The 8,025-nt window shown below is 38.3% G+C and overlaps 1 non-coding gene across 1 annotated transcript; it reads right to left on the bottom strand.

Annotated features, from left to right (window-relative positions):
- Positions 1 to 3,720: 3,720 nt before the first annotated feature.
- On the bottom strand, positions 3,721 to 3,794 carry Trnat-ugu (transfer RNA threonine (anticodon UGU)). The gene has a single exon. It is a non-coding gene; the product is annotated as a tRNA-Thr (tRNA).
- Positions 3,795 to 8,025: the final 4,231 nt, after the last annotated feature.

Below are 8,025 nucleotides of genomic sequence, written 5' to 3'. Positions count from 1 at the left end.
TGGATGTTTTCTTCAGCCACTCGTAATCAAAAGCATCTGAAATCCTAGTTTCTCCAGGGCCACATGCATAAACATGAGGTAGTTTGTACCTTCTAAGGCCTCCTGTGTTGTTTTTGGAATTGAAAATAAGGACCAAATTCAGAACAGAAGGGTTGTTCCAGGATGTCTGAGGTTTGTTTTGTGTGGAACATTTTCCCCTTGATTTTACGTCCCTGAGACATAACATCAGAGTGTTGATAGAACTTTTGAATCAGAAAGACAAATCATTAGGAAACAGGATGTCAGCAAATCCAAATAGCTCTTTTTCCACCTTAAAAAAAAAAAATGGAAGAATTCTACAAGTTCCAAATTTCGGTGAAAACTAAAATTGCCTGAAGTACTTTGACTTGCAACTCCTCTCTCTTCTCGGTTATGTAACACTTGGTTTAATGTTTGGTAATTCATGCTGGATTTAATTTTTTTTTTCTTTTTCTGTGTGGAAGGATCATTTTCATCCTTTGTTGTTACTTATGTGTCCCACAGCTCTGCCTGTGAACTCTTTGAGGTTAAGTACTGTCTGTGGAAATGATGGTGTTCTCTGCAGGGCTCATGCTTAGTAGGCACTCAAACAGAGCACAGGCCTAGCTCTCAGATAGTCCAGGATGCTAAACATGTTAACATGCTTTGAAAATTTTCAAGTATAGGATAATGAAGTGTTTATTATAAATAAAGATGGCAATTTATTTATTAAGCACCAACCACAAACCAAGCACCATGCAGATGTTAGTTCATTTACTATGTACATCTCAGCAAAAAAAAAAAAAAAAAAAAAAAAAGGAAAGTCTTACTCCATTTTGCAGAACTCCAAATGTATATTTGCCTCAAATAAATATTCAATTTTTGGCACCAGTTCCTGGCACAGAGCTTTTAAAACACTTGAAATTTTCCTTCTTTTATACGCTAATGAATGACTTATGGAAAAGGGGGTGCTAGACAGCTTCTGAATGAAGGCTGGTCACCAGAACCAACCAAGAGATTACAGAGCTAACATTTTCAGCCTCATCTCCTGATCTCTGTGGAAGGAAGAGGGGCTGGAGACTGAGTTCAATCACCAACGGCCAATGATTTAATCAACTGTGACTATGTAATAAAACCTCCATAAAAATCTCTAAATGGCAGTTCCTGGGGGTTTTCAAACTGGAAAAACACGTTAATACTCTCAGAATGGCCTGTTCAGGGAAGGAGTGAAAGCTCAGCCCCCACAACCCCACCTCTAAATACCTTGCCTCTACATTGCTTTTGTTTGACTCTTCTCAAGTCAAATCCTTCATAATTAACTGGTGAGTTATTCTAGAGATTTATGGAACATAAGCAGGGGAAGGTAGGAATCCCAAGTTTTAGTCAGCTGGGAAAAAGTATAGGTAGCCTGGAGACCCCATTAGGGGCTGGTGTTTGAATTGGGGGTTCTTCTGGGGTTGAGCTCTGAGCCCTGCATACTAACTCTGGGTAGTGTCAGGGTTGGTGTTGGAAATTTTAAGAATTGATTGTGCTGTTGTTTGGAAAAGACTCAACATCTGATATCATAGGGAAAAAAAAACAACATGATGTTTTATAAATTAATGAATAAGTGAATGAATGAAAGAATATTTGTTATTTGATGTATTTTTGTGACAAGTAAATAAAAGTAGTTTTAATAGTAAAAGGAGCTTACTGGTTCATGACAGTTTGAAGGTCCTGGTCAGAACTTGTACATCAGGCAGCACTCCATAGAGTGATTCAATGATATCCAAAAGACTGTTTCTGTCTCTCCACTCCCTTCTGCAATGCCAGCTGCATCTTAAGGTAGACTTTCCAGTGCTCACAAGAAGGTATCTGGCCACTCCCAACTACTACTCATTCAATTCTACAAAGAAAAAGTGAGTGCTCTTGAAATATCCTGCCACATTTCTGAGAATCACTCTGATTGGACCAACTAAGGTCCCATGGTCATCCGTGACCAATTGCTGTGCATGGGAATGCCCTGCTAGGTTTAGCATAGCAAAAACAGGTTCCTTAATTATCTCATGCATTCCCAGACTGAGACTGAGGGTTTTGGAAAAGGGAGAATAGAAACTGGAAACAAAAATAGCTGATCTTCATTCTACTTTGTATGTGCTAACTTAATAGGTAATGTGGTTCCCAAATTTATTCATCTGTTTTATATACTACCTTACTATAAAATATTTTGATCATCTAATCTCAAGCAAATGTTAACATCCAGGAGAAGTCAGGTCTTATCACAAACTAACTCTGTAGTATTTTACTTACTGGGTAAATCAATAGCGTGTTTGATATATTTTTTTAAGTTTCTTATGATATACCTTATTTCTTTTAACTTTAGTTCTTCTCCAGACTATGTAAATATAAATATTTCTCATTGCCTGCCTATCAATCAAAACTAACCACAGTACACATGTGTACTATTTTTTTTTATTCACCTCTTTATTTTGACCAATGAACAATTTACATTTTGGGTACTTTAGACAAATTATATATAAATTTCTTTTGGGGGAAGGATGAATTATTTTAGTAATTATACTTTTTATGTATTTGCACACAGGGAATCTTAACTTATATCCTTATAGGCAAGAAAAAGAACAAAAGATACTTGTAGTATTTAACCTCTGCTCATTTTCTCATGTTCCTTCATTTTGTTCTTCATCTCTCATGCAAATTAAATTGTTCTAAATTACAAGAGAAATTTTCAGGTGTTGGCAGTTAAATTTAAAATTTGAACTGAGTGTTTGGGAGTGTAGCTCATCAGTAGTGCACTTGCCTAGCATCTGCAAGTAGGTAAGGATAATCTAGAAAAGAAGGATATGAGCAGAGGAATGTTACAAGTTCTTTTAGTGTTTTGTATAACTACCAGCCTGTAAAAATATACAACATGATTCTGTGAATAACTAGAGTTCTATTAGGACATATTGAGAGTTGTGACAGGCTTTTGCTACCCAAGTTCAGTAATAGGCTTTCAATAAGTGTATTAACTACCTCCAAATTCACAATCAGATGGATTACTGGATGAAAACCTAAACTTCATCTTGACCTTTTGCCAGGTTTGTGGCTTAGTCGTTATCCAATGCACTACCCAAAAACCTTACAAGCCAATTCACATTCCATATTTTTAGCTCAGATGTTGGCAAACATTTTTCTTAAAAGATTCAGATCATAAATGTTTTATATTATGTAAGTTGTGTAGTCTTTGTCAAAACCTAACTCTGTTGAAATAACATAAAACATCAACGGAAGATATGAAAATGAATAAATAAGGCAGAATTCCAGTAAAAACTTATGGGCACTCAAATTTGAATTTCATATAACTTTCATGTGTCACAATTATTGTTGTTCTTCTGGAGTTTTTTCAAGCATTTAGAAATGTAAAACTCATTCTTTGTTTATGGACTATACAAAACTCAGTGGGCTAGATTTGGCTCATGTACCATAATATGCCAACTCTTGTTTTAGTCCAATGCTGAAAACATGAGGTCTCTGAAAGGGAGATGAAAATAGTATTACGTAAACCAATAATCTGTACATTCACAAGAAAGTCTCACTCTACTTTTTTATACTTTATATCAGTTTAGTTATTATTTTATTTGTTTCTTTCACTCCACTTTCAAAATCAATGGATGGCCCCAAGTTCCTAGAATTCACTTTTCTACTTTCAAAGTTAAAAGGATTTAAGCTTTTTTTCTTTCTTTTTTGTGGTACTGGGGATTGAACCCAGGGCCTTATGCATACAAGGCAAGCACTCTACCAACTGAGCTATATCCCCAGCCCCAATATTTAAACTTTTTGAAGAAACATAGGACCGCATTTGGTTTACAACTAGAGATCATCAGGGAGAGGCTGTATCTTTGTTGGAACTTGTACAAGCTCAGCAAATTCTTGCTGACTCAGTGTTTTTCTCCCAAAACCACTTGCTGCCCACCATCCCAAATTCCAACAATGCCCCTCATTTCTATTTAACCAGACTTGATACCTCAGAGTTGTTGGCTTGTGAGCATTCCAGAGGAATCAACATAAGGCTTACCTTAAGGGACTCTCTGTAGTGGGTCCCATGGATGGAACATGACCCGTATGTAGCCAGAGTGCTTTATATCCTCAGCAACAATGATGACTCAAAGAATCAACTCCTCCCAGGAATTTTCTAGAACTATCACTTTGGACTTGGATTCTGTTGCTTGCAACCCAAGAAGTCCTGACTAATTGAATTGTCATTTAGCTGTTTTGATTATTAATTTTCCCACCCAGCATTTCCTCTCCTACTACCTATTTAGTCACCGGGTTCTTTAATTTATGGGACATATCTTTCAAATACAGCCATCTCTTGCTATTCTAGTTATTTCACCACTGCCTCCTCCTATTTGTCAGAGTAGTCTCAATGGTATAGATTTAATAAATATTTTTGAAGAATATGATTGATATATGTTACAATGGAAGAGACTGACAAGAGTGCTGGGTTTACAATTAAGTCAAGTTTAGATAAAAATATTTTCAGCCACTCATCAGAAAAGTCATTAACTTCTTTAGGTATTGGTTTCCTTGTTTGTATTAAAGAATGACCTCATAGGGTAGATGTAAAGATTAAAGAGAAAAGCATATATGAATCAAACAGATCAAATGCAAAGCTCCAGGAGCTGAGGGCTGCCAGCATTGGGTGAAAGGAACTGTGAAAGGGCCCTTTCATCCTTGAGGAGCATTGGTGCTCTTCCCATGACCTTGCTCACTTTCCATATAGCTTGCTCATCATTTCTTGCTTTCCTGCTGAGGGGGCCCATTCATTGTGCCATAGCCTCATTGTTTATAAATCTTATGAGGTCTCCTCTGGTTCCAGAGACTCTCCACTCTGGCCTCCAAAACTTTCTCCCTTCTGTCTTTACCCTACCTGACATCCCTCTGGTCTCCACCATGAGGCTCCTTTTTCTACCACATGTCCTATTCACCGTCTGCCAGATTGTACCCCAAGTCCTATGGTAGTAAACTTGGGTTGGAGCTACTGGCCTCACCCAGATCCTGTCAAAGCCTCCACTTTTTTTTTTTTTTTTTTCCTTCTCAAAATTTTCACAAAACCTGTTCTCTCATTAAGGTATGCTCTCTAGGTGTATCCGCTCTACTGGATGGCAAGTTCCTGGGAGTGATTCTTGCTGGGTATATTTTGTAGCCACTTCCCCACTGCCCAGCTCCTCGTGGAGTGGTATGCCCATGCCCAGTGTTTGGTAAGTGCGAGTTTCATGGAGCTATGCACTAAGTAATTCAGGATCACAGAGACTCATCCAGAATGCAGTCTGGAAAGAAGAGATCACACTGAATATTTCAGGTAGAAGAAATTTACGACTAAGAATCAGTTATATGGATGTCATTAACCTCAGCACAAAAAGGGAACACTGAAAAAAACACTTGACTAGGAACTGCAGGAAACTGCTATACCTCCGGGACTGGGGGGGCATAAAGGTACAGGTTGGCATGGGAAGAAGGGGCCTGATGAAGCTGAGCCCCAAGCTCCAAGAGGGTTGCTGCCCAACTGATGATGATGGTCTTTTGGAGGTCAGCGGGGGGACCCTGAGGAGCGGGTGCTCATCTGAGGAGGCATGGCAAACCAGTGCCACGCTGGGAGGGACAGTGACAGAAAGGCAAAATAAGAAGGGAGATTTCTTCTCCCCTCCTCTCACCTTCCGCCATTCCTCTAAGACCTTCCATTTGCAGAAACTCCCAGGAAAGCAGGTGGTAAAGGAGTTTGGGGAATTAACTTTGAGAACAGAGTGTAGAGGAGTGAATTTGGAGCTGAGAGGAGATAGGCAAATAATCAGCTCAAATTTTCTAGTATGTCTCATTTTTTAGATGAAAAAAACTAAGGCTAAGAGGGTTTCAGCAACGTGCTCAATGCCTCTTCTTAAATCTTTGATTCTGTGATCTTAATCCACCTTCTCAGAATTAGGACAGGCTGATTTCAGAAAGAAATAGTATGAAACTCGATAATTCAAAAAAAAAATCTTTCTACTTCTGTCTGTTTAAGACATTTTATGCTGATTCATGGCATAAAGCATATGTCACATCTGACTACAAATGTTGCCTTGAACAATTAGGGGAAAAGAAAAAGAAAAAGAAAAAGCCTACTGCTTTGCTAAGTATCTTGGTTCCAAGAGAAGATACTTTTGTAAGGCTCAGGGAGGGACCTGTGAGTCAATCAATCCAACAGCATAGGATTCCAATTATAAGCAAGATGTTGGGGTCAAGGGAGCCTCAATATCACTCTGAAGAATAAGCAAAACAATTTTGCAGCAGAAACTAACATGGAAAACTTCTTCTCCAAAGTTGTAGCAGATTTTTGTTTGTTTATTTTCTATAAAAAAATGGGTATATGAAGGCAAAACAAGAACATCTCTTAACTAGAATATCTAAAAGCATCTTATCAAGGCTGAGGGTATAGCTGAGTGGTAGAGCATGTTTTTAGCATGCTTGAGGCCCTGGGTTCAATCCCAGCACCCAAAAATAAACAAATTAAAAGCATCCTAGTGTCCCTTTTTCTATCCACGGAGCCCCAAGGGATAGGGACTATCGTAGGCACAGATCCCAGGGCAGTGACTGGCTATATGGATGGGAATTTTTAAATTCAGATGGATTCTGAACAGAATGATAGAAAATATTACAAAAAGAACTCCAGTCTTTGCAGTTGGATCCATTGTTAAAGACAGGGTGGTCCAGAGTGACTCCAGTGATGAAGTGTGGCTATTTGAGTAGATCCAGGACCTCCTATGTTGGGGGTGGGGTGGGAGGATGTACCCTGAAAAGAGACCAAAAATGCTGGGTAGTAAGTAATTCTTCTGTGGCAAATTCAACCACCAAACTATGGTGACAAGAAGCTTGGATAAGGTTCATCAACATTATCCAGTCCAAACACATCCACCGGAGCATAGTTCTGGTCGGGGAAGGTTGGGAGACTTTCTAACACACAGCCAACTGGGAGCCGAGCACCTGAGTATGGAGCACAAATTGTTTCTTCAGGAGTCACTTACAACTGGGGGGTAATGGTAAAAGGGAGGCAGGAACAAGTCAACACAAAGACATATAACCTTCTTAAAATTCACACTTATAGAAAAAACACAATGGCAGCCTTCAGGGAGTTGAATTTCAAAAACATGCAAGGACCAGAACATACTTTAAAAGGTACCACTAAAGGAATTTGAGCCTTAAGAGAAAACACAACACACTGATGTCTTTGATATTTGGTTCTATCAACAACAGACAAGATTATATTTATTGAGATAGAAATTTACATTACCCTTTCCCCTTTTTTCTTTTCTTTTTAAAATCACATTGAAAATGCAAAAATGAGTCAAGGCAGTGGCCTGATTTCTAGAAACTTGTGAAGCTGAGGCAGGAGGATTCCAAGCTCAAGGCCAGGCTGGATAGCTTAGCAAGAACCTATCTTAAAATGATAAAAGGGCTGTGAATATAGCTCAGTGGCAGAACACCCCGGGTTCAATTTCCAGTCCTGCAAATAGATAGATAGATAGACAGATAGATAGATAAATAGATAGATAAACTAATATGAAAGAAAATGAAAAAATGATGCTTCTTCTCCTTCCTGATTTCTTTATGATCTAATAGACCCTGTCAGGGAAGAAAAAGACACGTAGATTGGTAATTTTCTTCTCATTACAAGAATGCATTCCTACTTAAACCACTGTCTTCAGTCTTAGAATATTTCAATTGTGTATGGATCCAGGTTGGTTGGATATACCCTGAGGTCAATTTCTCTTTGAAAGGAGAGGATATTTCATGTTTGATTTTTTTTTTTTTTTTTGGTATGATCTGACTGAGATTAAAGATCTAAAATTGCTGTGAACCAGAAAAGAAGAGCATTTTTTTTTAAATATTTTTTTTTTAGTTGTAGTTGGACACAAAACTTTTATTTTATTCATTTTTTTATGTGGTGCTGAGGATTGAACCCAGCACCTCGCACATGCTAGGTGAGCACTCCACTGCTGAGCCACAACTCCAGCC

This window comes from Callospermophilus lateralis, chromosome 3, assembly GCF_048772815.1.
Source record: "Callospermophilus lateralis isolate mCalLat2 chromosome 3, mCalLat2.hap1, whole genome shotgun sequence".
NCBI lineage: Eukaryota > Metazoa > Chordata > Mammalia > Rodentia > Sciuridae > Callospermophilus > Callospermophilus lateralis.
This window is presented reverse-complemented; position numbering and strand designations above follow the sequence as displayed.